Source organism: Equus asinus, chromosome 4 (genome assembly GCF_041296235.1).
Source record: "Equus asinus isolate D_3611 breed Donkey chromosome 4, EquAss-T2T_v2, whole genome shotgun sequence".
Taxonomy (NCBI): domain Eukaryota; kingdom Metazoa; phylum Chordata; class Mammalia; order Perissodactyla; family Equidae; genus Equus; species Equus asinus.
The window spans coordinates 48,640,269-48,655,586 of NC_091793.1; the positions used below are offsets into that span (position 1 = coordinate 48,640,269).

Here is a 15,318-nt window from a genome sequence, read left to right on the forward strand (position 1 = left end):
ACTACACCCCCGGCTGGAGGCTCCTCCCACCCTCCCGGGACTAGAGGCTCCTCCTATCCACCTCCCGCCCTCCCCTTGTTTCTTTCACCTTCGATTTCGCTCTGGAAAGCCCCTGGGACCCAAGGGCGCTGCTGGAAGACAGCCCAAAGGGGTAGCTGGAGTGCGCCCGGGGAGAGGGAGCTAGAGGAGAAACGAGACCGAAAAGGATGAGGTCGCTCGCCCGGCGGCTGCCTGGTGGCGCCTGGCACCGGTTCCATCTCACCCCCAGCGCTGCGTGTGCCAGGCGCTGCCAGGCTAAGTCCGGTCAGCTGGAGAGACTTCTGGGGACCGGGAGAGAAAGAACAGGTTTGGCGAGTGCCGCAGCCTCGGTTGCCACAAACACACACGCGACATCTCACACACGCTCACAGCGCGTGAGCCGAAAAGGGGGCAAGAGAGAGCCATTGGAGAGCCTGATTGGGGCATTTTAGGAGGGAGAGATTTCAGCTCCGAGCCTACCGTTGTCCCTAATGTCAAAGGAAAGACGTGTGGAGAGGGAAAAAGAGGAAAGACGCGCGCACGCATATATACACATCCTGCAGCTGCAGGGGCCTTTCATGTTTTCAGGGAGACTGTCAGGCGACCCTAAGAACATGGGGAAGAGACGCCTCTGCAGCCCAGGACAGCGCTGTCCTTAAACCTAGGAAGGCGGGAAGCTAATGCCCTTTCCTTTCCGCCCGGATGCAGGACTAGATGGAAGGCGTCCAACATGATGAAATATGGTGTAGAAGAATGGCCTGTGTAGAACGAGCTCTGGGTACTAAAGTTGCAAGACCAAAGAGGACCGTGGGCTGCCTGCCACACCTCCTCCTGGCTTGTCCCCTTTCTGACTGAACGAGTGGTCCCTTGGACCACGATGCACACTGCTGCAGCGCCCCCTGCTGCATGGCCACCACAGTGCATGGAAAACAGTCCTGCAGAGGGCTGACTTCTCCCCCACCCCTTCCCCAAGGGCAGAACTTAACCAGCCAGCTCTCAAAAACTGCGGAAAGAAATTGAGCCCCCTGGATGTCTGGCAGTGGCCTGAAAAGCAAATACCGTGGTTTAGGCGTCTGCAAAACAAAGCTCCATCTTTTCCTAATTTCACAAGGAAATCTATGTAATCACAGATGAAATGATGAATATTTATTAGACCTATTATGCCATGCATGATGGGCCCGTTTTCGTCCCCTGGGAAAAACATACCGCATGTAAATATACATAAAAGGGAATTGTATCTTTAAAGACAGGGACTGATCTTTTAGCTTTTTTTTTCATTCCATACCCTCTGCTCACCGTCAAAAAGTTTTTAAAATCCTGTCAGTTGTCCCATCAATGTCCTCTGGATCTGTGTGCTTACATGCTGTTACTGTGCTTACATACTGACTCTGGATCCGAGTACACGGGAGGAGAAGCACCCTACAGACAGTGAGTCCCTGCTCTGCTGTTATTATCTGGGCGACCTTTGGCCAGTCACTGACCCTCTTTGTGCCTCAGTTTTCTCACCTATAAGCTGGTGATAATAATACCTACCTATGGGTACTGTTACCTATGGGAAGTGTTAGCTATTATTATTATTATGCTTTCGCCCTGCCTCCTTTCCTTTTAGTTGTTAACTAAAACCTAGATGTTTACTTCGAAAACATATCCCACTACATCCAAGGCACCCTCATTTCCTGCATGGACTATTATGGTCGCCTTCTAAGTGGTCTCTTTACTTCTACTCCTGCATTTGCCCCCACCCCCCAGTCTTAACTTCGGGCATTAGACACAAGATTCTTTTTAAAACCCACAATCTCTCTGCTTTAAAATGTTCTATGATTTCCTGTTGCACATCAAAAAAAATTGTCCTTCTTCCCATGGCCAGCCAGGCCCTCATTGGCCGTGATTACCTCTCTGCCTTAGCATTCTGCTCCAGCGTCAGCAGGGCAGGGACCTTATCAGTCTTGTTTTCCACGTCATACTCAGAGCCTTCTGAACAGGTAGAAGAAACTAAAAAAAAAAGTTGACAATCAACAAATGAACAAATACATATGCTCAGCAGCAGCTGTATAACTGTAAATCCACACATTTTCATCGCGAGAGAAGAGGGTAGACTTATGTGTTGCCGATGTTAACGATATTGAAGAATTAACAAAGGAGAGAAGGAGGAAGTAGGTTAAAAATTCTTAAGAATGCATCAACTCTGCAGAAAATCCTGTGGTGGGAAGTCACACACAGACAGCTCTCTTCAATAATTAAGGCGACTCAGAGGCATAAAAGTATTAGAGTGGTTTTGGTCCAGCGTGCTAAAAGCTCGGAAGCATTTTCCAGAGTTGTCTCCATTTTCAAGGCTCCAATAGTTTTAAATAAATATTTTCTCCTCTCCCCACCCCCAACTCCTCTGAGTTGGAAGCCTGGGAGACTGTGAGAAATGCCGCAAAGTAGCACATCTTGCCATTCCTGATGAATGGAAGGCTGAAAATCCAGCTGTGTTTGAGAAATCCAGTTGCTTTTAACAAATTTCCCTATTATAATTTAATGTGGGTCTCAGTGTTCTTCCAGTGCATTAAGCTTCAGTCACTCTCAGTCTGCTCTCCAAGGGCTGAGAAGCAGCCAGTGCCTGCAGCCACTACCTTTCTTGAACAACATGGAGGGGGAAATCGGATTAAAGATGTCATCGCCATCCTTGGAGATCATTTCAATCTGGGGACATTATTGCTTTTTAGTTTGTTAAGGTGTCCTTACTTCATTGTGGGATTGTGGCCTCGGTTCTGAATGTATATGTATATTCTATTTAAAGCTACTGTTGCTTTCCACAGATGAAGGAAATTAGGCTGTTTGGCTTGACTTTTCTACCTTAGACACGAGACTGGCCAAAAAAGCGCTAAGCTCTTGTTTTCCTGAAGTAGGTTCCACACATCTGCTACCCCACCCTTTCCTCAGTGAATCCTTTTTTATAGTCGCCCTGACCTACCCTGCATTTGTTCTTCATTCCCCTCCTTTGTTGTATAATTCATACCTTTGCAGTGCCAGTTCCTCAGGGTAAAGATTTCCTTATTTGCCTAAGACATTTTTAGTTTGTTGTGCAATACCATCTTCCCTTTGGGTGTTGCATAAATATTAACTAAAAATCCACATCTGGTCTCGGTCGTCATTTCTATTTGTCCTAATATAACTTCTCTTTGAACAATTCATTTGGAAAGTGTGCCAAGGGTGAAACGTGACACATAAATTCTCCTGCTGCATGAAATGCCTTTTCAAATGCCCACGGATTTGGTTATTTATGAACAGAAGATTTGCACCTCTTCCGTGCTCTCTCAATTCTAAAATTGTACCAGGCCAAAGTAATTACAATCTCCCATATGTTTTGTGAAAAGGTATCCAAGAAACTCCTGGTAAAATCTTAACAGATTGACTAGGAAGCAGAAAAACACTAGCCCAGCAGGTGAAACTGCCTGTTTCGGGAGGTCAGAACAGAGCTCTCTGCTGGGGGACTCATAAGCTCTGGGCTTTACTCAGGAAATAACCCTGCAGGAGAAAAACAGCGGAGCGTGGATGAAATGTGGGTCAGAGAGCTGAAAGAGGCAGACGGGCTGCTTGGTTAACTAATGACGGTAAATGCATTGGCTACACATGTTACATTTCGACGTCCTCCAGCATACCATAAAATGCTGGCCTGCAGAGACTGCAATATGTAACATCGCTTTATCCCCCAACTTGTGATCCATTAGGAATATAATTAGGACAATGTGGCCACGGAAACAGATCCTGTCACCTCTGTCATAAACTCCGGGCTGTTAAGAACCAGCTGCTACTAAAATAATGATCACTTTAAGAATCTCACAGTCTCCTAGCTTCCAAGGTTGTGGGGATGGGGAGGAGAGGGGGAGCAGGAGGAGTGGAGAAATAACATGTTAATAACCAGATATGGATAATTGCAGAGATGTTGAGGCTAATGATAGAATTCAGAGACTCAATCAAGAAAAGCAAGGACGGCCTCCTTCATAGAATCCCCTGAATGCGTTCACATGCACTGGTATAAACAGTGATCAAAACTATTCTAACAGCTTGAAAAATTGCACAGAATCTTGGGGAACAGAGTTTTGATAAGCCTCAGATTCTGTAAAATAAAAGATAAATCAAAGAGTAGAGAGAAGCTCAGTTTTGATGCAGACGTTCGTTAAATTAACCAGTTATTCGTGAATCTTGCCTTGATGTTGGGCCCAATACAGACCCTTTTAGGCAGCATTGTCCAATAGAACTTTCTGCAAAGGTAGTTTTACATCTGTGCTCTCCAGTGTGGTAGCCTTCAGCTCCATCTGGCCATTGAGCACTTAAAATGTGGCTAATGTGACTGAGGAACTAAATTTTAAATTTTGTTTAATTTTAATTAATTTAAATTTAAATAGCAGCACTGACTGGCGACTACTATATTGGACAGCACAGCTTAAACTGCCAGGACCTCCATAGCCGGCCCCCGCACCCTGGGCGTTGCAGGAGAGTTCGCATAAAAGCCAGTTGCCTGCTCTTCCCACTGATTTGTCCCAAACCTCTTGCTCTGACCTGCTCTGCACCATGTGTGACCTGCTTTTATTTATAAAATAGCTACCAGCTTGAACACTTTCTAGGTTTAGGGCATTTTACTGAGGACCTTATGAAGGCATTTTCATGATCTCATGTAATCCTCACAATAGCCCTGGGTGATAGGGACCATTACTATCCCTATTTGACAGAGAAGGAAATGGAGGCTCAGAGAAGTCGATTAAATTGTCTTACGGCCCCTACGTGGTGGAGCTGACGTTTGAACGTATGTCTTCTAATTCCAAAAATCTACACTTTAACCACTGCTCAGTATACTCTTGTTGCCCCTTCTCTCATTCAAAAAGACACATCCACTAGGATCTACTTCAAGAGAGGGGATTTCTGGCTACAGCCAAGTTGGTTTAATTAAATTCATATCCTATCTCCTCTATCCTCCCTCAGATGATTTGGGATAAAATACTGTGGAAGTCTTTCTCTGTCTACCACTTTTACCTGGTTTTTCCCAAATCTGGTATAGAAACCTGCAAAGACCACACTCTAATCAATAATAGAAACTCTCCCGCTAAAATAAACACACACACACCATATATTTTTAAACATAAACGTATTCAAATCATGCATAGACATTTTCCTAATATAATCCACACCATCTATTAGAAAAATAGTTGGGATAAGTAACATAACCCAAACTCCAACACAATAATGAAAGTATTAATGTAAATTACAATTTGGAAAACCAAATAAAGCATTCATAAAAGTACCTTAATATTATTATGTTAAAAACCCCACTACACTACAAATTTGTACCTCATTTAGCTTATTTGATCCATTTATTATTCCTATTAAATGATTAGAAAGTCTATTTGCATTTTGGCCTCTTCGTCTAATAATAAATGACAGAATGTCAATGTATTTAAAACTTTTGCAATAGATTTAATTAAGTTGCCTATTTGAATTAATATCTTAAAATTTGTAATGCTCTTACTTTATTTAATAATTACAAGTGAATAACATCTTTATGGCCTTACATATAGACTTCCACCACCCTGTATTTTTCTTTCCAAATGCTCTTTACCTCTTTCATCTTTTTTTCGTCCTTTTCAATTGAATTCATTTTTGCCTGTTTTGGTCCTACAAAGGCATTTAAATCTTAACGCACAAAACATCAAAGTCACCTTGGCACATGTGAAGATTTGACCTGAGATATACAAACTGGTGAGAAAACAGGTTGTCTGCAATGGTAGATTTGAAGCTAAGACATCTATTTTCTTGGCAGTCAGTTCCAGAGAGTCAGTCCTTGGATTAAAGTGGACAGATGATGAAGACATTGAATTCATCAACTTGAAGCTGAGCACCAAGGGGAACCTCAGTCAGGAGCCTCTCGTCCCTCCAAACCTCTTCCCTGAAGTTAATGACATGCCAGTGCTAGGCTGGAAGGTTATGACCCATTGCCTATGAGAATTTTGGCCAAGTGTCTCCTGTGATTTATATTGCAAACATGTGAGGCAGGCAACCACAGATCTGCTTTCTGTTGCTGCAGATGAATTTGCATTTTCTAGAATTTTCTATAAATGGAAATAACACTATGTACTTTTGGGGGGAGGTTTGACTTCTTTTGCGGCATAATTATTTTGAGGTTCTTCCATGTTTTTGTGTGTATTAATAGTTCATTTCTTCTTATCTCTGAGTAGTATTCTATTTGTATGGCTATACCACAATTTGTTTATCCATGTATCTGTTGATAACATTTGAATTGTTTTCAATTTCTGGCTACTGCAAACAAAGCTGCTATGAACATTCATGAGAAGGCTTCATATGGACATATGCTTTCATGTCTCTTGGGTAAATACCTAGAAGTGGGATAGCTCAGTCATTCGGTTGATAGTGTTTAATATTTTAAGAAACTTCCAAAGTGGTTATGCAATTTATATTCCCAAAAGTAGCTTATGAGAGTTTCATTTACTCCACATCCTTGCCAACACTTGATAGGATCAATTTTTTTAATTTTAGACATCCAAGTAGGTGTGTGGTGGTATCTCATTATAGTTTAATTTGCATTTCCCTAAGACTAATGATGTTGAGCATCTTTTCATGTTTATTCTCAACCCCTACATCTTTGGTAACACATCTGTTCAAATCATTTGCCTCTCCTCTTTTTTTGTTATTGTTGTTAGCTGCTTAAAGCAACACAAATTTGTTAGCTCACAGTTCTGTAGTCAGAATCCAGCATGGTTTAACTGGATTCTCAGCTCAAAGTCTCACTTGATGGAAATCAAGGGTTTAGACAGCGAGGCTGCTTCATCTGGAAGCTGAGAAGAATCCACTTCCAAACTCATTCTGGTGTTGGCAGAATTCAGTTCTTTGCACTTGTAGGACTGAGGTCCCCATTTCTTTGCCTCTCAGCTTTTAGAGGCTGCCCGCCTTCCTTCTCACCAGGCCCCCTCTATTTGCAAATCAGCAACAGGTGCGTGGTGTCCTTCCCAAGCTTCAAATCTCTCTGACTTTTTTTTTTTTTTACTTATTTTAATACTTGCATTATTTGTTTTCTTGTTATTGAATTTTGAGAGTTCTTTATTTGAAAGACAAGCCCTTGGATAGATATGTAACATTTGCAAACGTTTCTCTCAGCCTGTGGCTTGTCTTTTCATTCTCTTAACAGAGTTTTTCAAAGAACAGAAGTTCTTAAGTTTGATTAAGTCCAATTTATTTATTTGTTACTTTTTTTAGATCATGCTTTTGCTGTTATATCTAAGAAATGTTTGTCTAACCCAAGGTCACAAAGATTTTCTCCCGTTTTCCTCTAGAAGTAATATAGTTTGGGGTTTTGGAGTTAGATCTGTGATCCATTTTGACTTAGTTTTTATATACAGGATGAGGTATGGCTCCAAGTTCATTGTTTTTGTCTTTGGACAACCAATCGTTCAGGACAATTTGTTAAGAAGTCTATTTTCTCCACTGAGTTGCCTTTGCTCCTTTGTCGATTGATATATATATGTAGGTCTATTTCTGGACATGTATTCTGTCCACTGATCCTTTTGTCTATTTTTATGCCAGTATCAAACTATCTTGATTACTGAAGTTTTGTAAGTCTTGAGGTTGCGTAGTTTAATTCTTATAATTTTATTTTTCTTTTTCAAAGTTGTTCCCTACCTCTATTTAATTACAACATTTTTTATTGTATTTCTATTTGCTATTGTAAGCCCCCACCACTTGGCACTTGTTTTTTTCCACCTCTTCTTGGTTTTTTAATTTCTTAAATGTATATGTAAGTTTGTGATTATATATGTGTGGTCATTTAGGTATAAAAAACGTGATTACATCTGTCCCCTGAGTGAGTTTTTCTCTATGAGAATAGAGTGAACATTTTATGGCCTAAGACAGCAGTTAGTGAAATGGACAGGGTGGGATTAAAAATGCATGTGTCACCTCTTCTAACCAGTATCTTTAAAATGGTTATATTTCTCTTTATGTATTTTTCTTTATGTTCAAGATGAGAAATTTATTATATGCGTTGAAAGTGACACAACACTTTGACTTAGCTGGAACTACCACTCACATCGGTACTGTCATATGACAGCACTACTCACTAGCATTCACGAGAGAAGTGATCTTAATGGATATACTTATAAGTTACTCTCTAGTGTTTAAATTTCTCTTCTCTCTGTCTCTCTTTCGTGCATTTATGCCAGAAAAACATTTCCCATTTTCCTGTGGTTCCTGTTCTATTGTCAGTTTTACTTTTGTGATATTTCAGAACAAGACAGCATCTTTGGAAACATCTTACAGTGTTTAAACTTTAGTTGTAAATCACTGCTTCTCAGCAGATAGCATATATCATGTGCTATAGTCAGTTCTAACATTTCAGCTGACAGCAACTACAGACCTCAGTCTCAGGATTAGTACCCTGGCCAGTTAGTGCACAGTGCCGCCAACCTACAGAAGCATGCCACTAAAAGACCCAGAGGGGAAGGCTGATTCTGACCCAAAGTGATTTTTGAGTTGCAGTTCAAGGGATCCATCGGCTTCACATCTTGTCAGTCACAAAAGGAGTCAAACATGCACTATGTTTCCAATTTATTTCAGTTGTGATTTCATATCCCCAGTGGATCAGAAACTGGGTGACTGCCTGGCTGACCCACCCTTTCACCTGGCTCTGGGTATAAGGACCAATTCCGTTGTCCAGATAATACTACTAAAAGCCAAGCACTGTGGCTGCCCACATGGGTCCCTATACCTTGTTTGAATACAATGTTTTTCCTAATCTCCTCCGTAAGTCCCCTCTGTCTCTCATACCCACTGCCAAATTAAGTAGGGACAGAAAAAGAAAGGTGTTTAAATTTGTTGAGCATCTACTGTGTATTGGAACTATGCCAGGTATTTAAAATACACCATATAACTTAATTCTCATAGTAGTCTGGCCAGATGGATATTATTATTGTCTTTTCACAAATGACAAAACTGAGGGTCAAAGATATTAAGTAAGTTTTGTGAGATGGCATAACTAGTAAATGATGACCCTGGATTCTACACCATGTCTGTCTTGTTCCAAAAGTCTTTTATTTTATTTTAAATCTTGTATAATGGCCGTGTTATTAACAGTATTAAGAACCATCTTCAGAGCGAAATGACTTTTTTAGATTCTCTTCTTCTTAAGCCCTTTGTAAAATGATGAAGGAATAGCTTTGGAGAGGACTTCAAAGTGTCCTCTTCTTTGCTCTGGTGACATTTTTGTGCGATAATGGAATGAAAGGAGATAGACTCATGGGCCATACAAACACAACCATGTTTAGTTTTTGCATAAACAAATATGGAGGGACAGTCCAGATGGCTACTGAATCTTGGCAGGATGTGAAGAATGTGGAATATAAAAGATAGAAATACTGGTGGCGGTGAATTCCTTCAGAGAATGCTGAGAAGCTAAGATTCAGGCGCGGAATGGACTAACTCCCGCTGTTGGAAGTTTTATCTCCCAATCTAGTTGTGAGAGCCAAGCAAGTGGATGACAGACATCAAGGAATACCTTTTAAAACTATTTTGTAGATAGAGAAAAATTAGCCTTTTACCTTAAGGCCAGATCAGAGATTAAAAAATACAATGCACACACAAAGATGTACAATTTACATTTCCTATCTCTTCATCTTATTAAAAATACCTCTTAAAAATTATGTTTTAGAACAGAAACGCCAGATAACAAAAAAGTAAAAATTGGCCATCCCTCCCTGGAGAGCATTCAAAGATTCTGGAAACAATTATTCAGTAAAAGCAACTCAAAACAAAAAAATTCTTTAATAATATGTATAGATACTTTTAAGGAATTCTAAAACTGTAATATTAAATAAAGGATTATTCATTAGAAGTAATGCTAGGAGTAGTTGCCAGGGGCTGGGGAGAGGGAGAGATGGGGAGTTCCTGTTTAGCGGGTGTAGAGTTTTAGTCATATGAGGCGAGAAAGTTCTAGAGATGTGCTGTACAACAATGTGCATGTAGTTAACAATACTGTACTGTACACTTAAAAGTTGTTAAGAAGGTAGATTTCTCGTGTATTTTTTACCAAAATTAAAAAAAATAAAGTGATGCTGGGAAATCAACTTTAAGTGATAATTAATGAATACTTGCAGAGTAACCCCATTTTATGCCATTTCAAGTTGTCAGAATCATTGGAATTAAGAATTATTATTCATTTGTGTATGTTTTTTAAAGTTACTCTACTAAATATATTTTTAAAATACACATTACAGTATATCTCGGTAACATGAACACACCTCAATAAGCTGGCCGTTGGTACAATCATTTCAGCAAAATAGGAGCATTATTTAAAGGGAGATTAATCTGTTGGCTCTTTTTCTAATGGATATAATATGAGGCCATAGTTAAAATCAAAGTGTTTGCCTGAATATCAGCAAAACAAATCTTCCACCCAAGGGCTTTCTTAGGAGAGGTCATTTCCTAGCTCAGATCAGTCAGTGCAGCTAAAATATTATTTAAGATAGGACCTTTTTTAGGAAAAGAGGCAATAAAAATGATTTCCACTTCCTATGATTCACTGATTGCCACTTATTATTAAAGTGTAGAGCCCTGAAATCTAAGTGGCACTTGGCTCCTTGATTATGCTTTTTCTGTGTCACATAAAGACAAAGTCCTTGGAGTGTAAAAGCCAGTAAGGGCAGGCGAATACTGCCCCATCCTTGTCAATCCCTTGAAACTCAAATTCCAAACCCAAAACTTTTTTCTTTGAAATGACAGCATTGAAATCTGTCTTTAGGAGGTAAAAGTAATGTAGAATTGATTTTTAGGACTTGAAGGAATATGTGTACCTTGTCTTTCTTTTAAGATCTTGTGTTCATAAATTTGCATTTTCACAAACAGAGCTGATTCGTGGATCAATTTAATCTCATAATAGAGATATGTTTTTACTCTTGATACTAAAATGCAGTACACAATTTCAGCCATTCAGCATTGTCACAAAAACTATCCATAAGAAGGTAATCGCAGAGTCACATGGCCTCAGATGGACTCATAGGGAATAGCAGTTTCTAGAGTCTTAAGATGTATAATAAAGATTTTCCAAAATTGATTTTATATATACAGCCACCTAAAATAATGAAAACCTGCATAATGTTTTCATACGGAATTTGCCCATAAATATCAGGTCAAAATGTCATCATCATTAAAGTTAAATTAAACTTCACCAATATATTGGACCTATAGATTAAAACCATACTAAATTTCCCCAACATTCCCATATATGCACTTAAAAAAATCTGCCACACCATAATACTATTACAAAATTATTCAGCCCATGTCTTCTTGAACTCCATTCAACTATAATCATGAATGCCCTTTCCATTCACATTCAACCTCAGCCCAAACCAGAAACAATTCTCACCATGGCAGAAAATACATGTGTACCATCAGCAAGTGGGGAGGACCTGGGGGCCTCATGCTTTCTGTTTCACCTCCTCAATTTGCCTGTTGAATCGATGCTTTCCCCCAACCCTGGTTGTGTTGGCTGAATCTATGTATACATCCAGATATCTGCTTCGGCTTTCGCTCATCATTTCAAACCCCATCTGGTTACAGAGCTTTTCCCTGCACCCAAGCCCACTTGGCTGGAGCCCTGACATCCTGCCTGGTTTTGACAGGCTCGTCAATGGAAGCTGGACTCTCTTACCCACGTCCTCCTGCTACTCAAGGGGGTTCCACTACATATCGCTTGAAACCACAGTTGCATCCATCTCATGACTTCTAGTATATCCTGATGCCTATGGACTCCTCTGGCTGGGTTCCCACCCCGCAGATTGAATCTCCTTGGATAGCCATCCCTGCTGGACTTAAGCCTAAATTCATCAAACATTTTTGGACTCTCCATGTTGGACTGCAACAGAGTCCCCTCATGAAGTCGCCCAACAAACAGCTGGGGTGGTTTTTCATTCCGTGGTAACTACTTTTTCACCACCTTCAACCTTCTTGTGCTGCTTAGGTCCCAGTGTGTTTTGCTTTCTTTTATGTCCCCATTCATGATTCTTTTGATTCTCATGAATTTAGTGTGGTATTCTCAACTGTTGCACATGGCAGCTGAAGAATGTGGTGGAATATGGATTCATTTCTTAGAAATTTGTATTTACAGATCCAGTAATAAAATGTGATACTGATTCTTTACATTGGCAATTACATGGACCCTGAATGACAGAATTATAAATTGATCTATTTTTACAAAATTATTTAATATTTATTTACATAATTTTGTTTTAAAATATGTATCATTGATAGTCATCATTTGTATTTTTCCTTCTAATGAATACTTTAGAAGGAATATAGTTTAGTTTGAAAACAAAATAATTGAAATGTTTACATTTTTTGCATAAATATTTTTGATGAAAATATATTCAAATTTTGTACACTTTTAATATAATTACATATTTAGTTTTTAGATCATTCTGTTATCAGAAAACAAATTACGTGAAAATCTTGATTTCAAAAACAAAATTAATGAGTTTGCTGAGATGAATGGAAGAAAATAAATTTTATAGAAAACATGTTGCATGTATTAGGGTTGTTTATTTCATGACTTATCAAGACGCCACTAGCCCATCAACTGAACACTCAACACGAGCAATAGTAATTAAATTCATTCATCTTTGGCATTTTGCCAAATTCAAGTCGTATGAAAAAGACATACCTTTACATATATTTTCTGATTTTGTTGCTATGAAAGTATATTTGTCACAGAAAAAGGAAAGAACTGTTTGCTTGATTTAAAAGGTAGATGTATATAGGCCTCCACTTATATTCTTGCTTTGGGCCCCACAAATGTTAGGGGTAGGCCTAAGTTCCATTTTATATCACAAGAGCTGAAAAATAATGCGTACTTATAATAGAGTGACAGAACTTTGCCCCTAATTTCTCTCAGCTTTGGTGGTGGTGTTATTTGTCTGTGTTGTTGGAGGTGAAAGTGGGAGGCTGCTTTCAAGACTGATGTTGATATGAGCCTCTGATTACTGATGTTAAAAGATGTTTTAAACTGCTTTCTAAAGAATGGCACAGAAATACCCACTGGTTTTGCTTGATTCTTCTATGGGAGACAATGTTTCATATGAGAAGATGACGTCTCTTATGGGTAGGTTTCCTGCATTTGAATCAAAGAAACGCTGTGACTTGTCAGGAAGTGATGCAGGTGGAAGGGTTGTGTGTGTGTCATAATCTGTGTATCCTCATTTTTGGCAGATTTGTTGTCCGGTAGAGGAAAAACTCAAGGAACAGCTGAAATCTGTTTCTTATCATCATATTTTCCAGAGAATGGAGCCGGTCCTCTTGTCATCTGTTGGCTCAGTATCCATCTGTGTCGTTCGTTCTGTAAAATTTCCCTTGAGATAAAAATGCTGAAAGACAGCTTCATTCCTTTCGTGCTCCAGTCTTTTGCAGAACACCTGCTCCATCAACGAATGTCACTCAAGGAAGGTTGTATGTCGTCCAATTCCCGAGTGATCTGTTTTAAAATTTAATTTGTAAAATAAAAATACTTTCTTTAATCCTTTCACCATACTATAATCCAACTATTTTATCTGTCCTATTATTTATCTTTCCCTGTGTATTCTGTATAAATCTGGTTTTATAAACTATGAAAATGTATGCAAAACATACATTTCCAGAAGATGGCATTCACATATCATGGAGGGTACTTTTGAACAATCATACCTTGGCCAGTCATTAGGAGGAGAGCCAGAGGACTGCCTGGGAGAGAAGGACTTCAGCTGAGTTGACGGTATAACTTTGTGCAAGACATGTCCCTCTCTCTGAAAAGACATGTAAGCTACAATATTCTGGCCACATTCCCAGTTGGTCAATGGTATGCTGCCTCCCCAAATTCTGCAGCTTCAATTACATTCACTGTCCTAACACGCTTCCCTGTCAGGAATGGTTGTGTTGATGTGCCAGTTAAAACAGCTGTTGCATCTGATGTGCGAGAAGCCGTGATCAGGAGAGCAGAGATTCTCCTATACGTAGCCAGTGCAGAAGTTTGAGATTTGCCAAATAAGTAAACAATATTCTTTTGAAGTATTCCCAACTGCTCCTCATTTATTTTAATATATTCCATCACTCCACCACAACTTGTTTATTAATTTTCAAAAGACAACCTGGTTATACTTATTTTGAGCTTTTAAGATTTCCCAGACATTCCAGTTAGAAGGGACAGGCCAACTCCTCTTGGTGATTACACTGAAGACTGAGTGCTTCTGTCGGTTGCGTTGTGTACATAAAAACAGCACCACAACAGCTATACATTAAACACTTTTTGATGGCATGGTGCTATTTTACCTAATACATGACTCCTGCCTTTAGGAATCCCAAAAATTTGGCTTCCATATAGGTATTTTGATCACAATATAATTGCTAATTTGTTTTCTTTAAAAAAATAGGATATCTATTTTTTCCATTTCCAGGCAGAGCCATGTTCTGCCCACAGTTAAGCCATACAATTGTTTGACCTTCTCCTCCACTTCCACACTAAGCATAAATATTTTTTAAAATTCAAATAGCCTGAAAATATCCAAATAGACTGAAAAAAAGCAGAGATTTGCCCCTCTTGTTATGGTCAAAGGCAAATTAGCAAAATAGTGCTGGCATCCAGTAGCTGCATAATAAGTGTTTGCTGGACTGAATTAATGCATCCTTTCCCTGCATTTATCTCTACAAGAGGCAATTTAAAATAAAGTAGCAATTTGAACATTGATTTTTTAAAAAGAAACTTGGTTTCTATGATACAGTCCAACTTAGCATATCTTAAATCGTTAATTCTATTAGAAAGTGATGAGTACCGACAATGGAGAGAAATGTACCACAGTTACTTATTTATACATTCAGTCTTCCTATTTTTGTTTTTTTCCAGTTACTAAAATGGAACCATAAACCAGAGGGCAATGCATTCCTCTTTTCTACCACCAGATGCACAGCATAGAACTATTGCTCACAAGAAGGACGCTTGTAATTTCGTATGTGATCATCGAGGAACAGATGGAGAGTGATTATGTGGTCTCTGTCCTGCTGACTGTTTTAAAGCAAATAAATGTTAATCTGTATTCTCTGAGTTTTGATTAGTAAACAATGATCGCTTAGAATGAGTAAGATGCAGCTTCAGAAAGGTATGGTTATCATAGATATAGAAAGATATTGGGAGGTTAGGCCCACTTAGTTCTTTACACAAATCTCAGTGGAAGTAATTGGGATCACTTTTTAGTGAATAATGAAGTATTTGTAGAAGACGTCCCAAGGATTTTG

General features: G+C 39.2%; 1 long non-coding RNA gene across 1 annotated transcript; it reads left to right on the plus strand.

The window, feature by feature from the left end:
* Positions 1–152: 152 nt before the first annotated feature.
* On the plus strand, positions 153–15,113 carry LOC106826487 (uncharacterized). The gene is made up of 3 exons (XR_011502692.1): positions 153–345; positions 13,336–13,500; positions 14,930–15,113. It is a non-coding gene; the product is annotated as an uncharacterized lncRNA (long non-coding RNA).
* Positions 15,114–15,318: the final 205 nt, after the last annotated feature.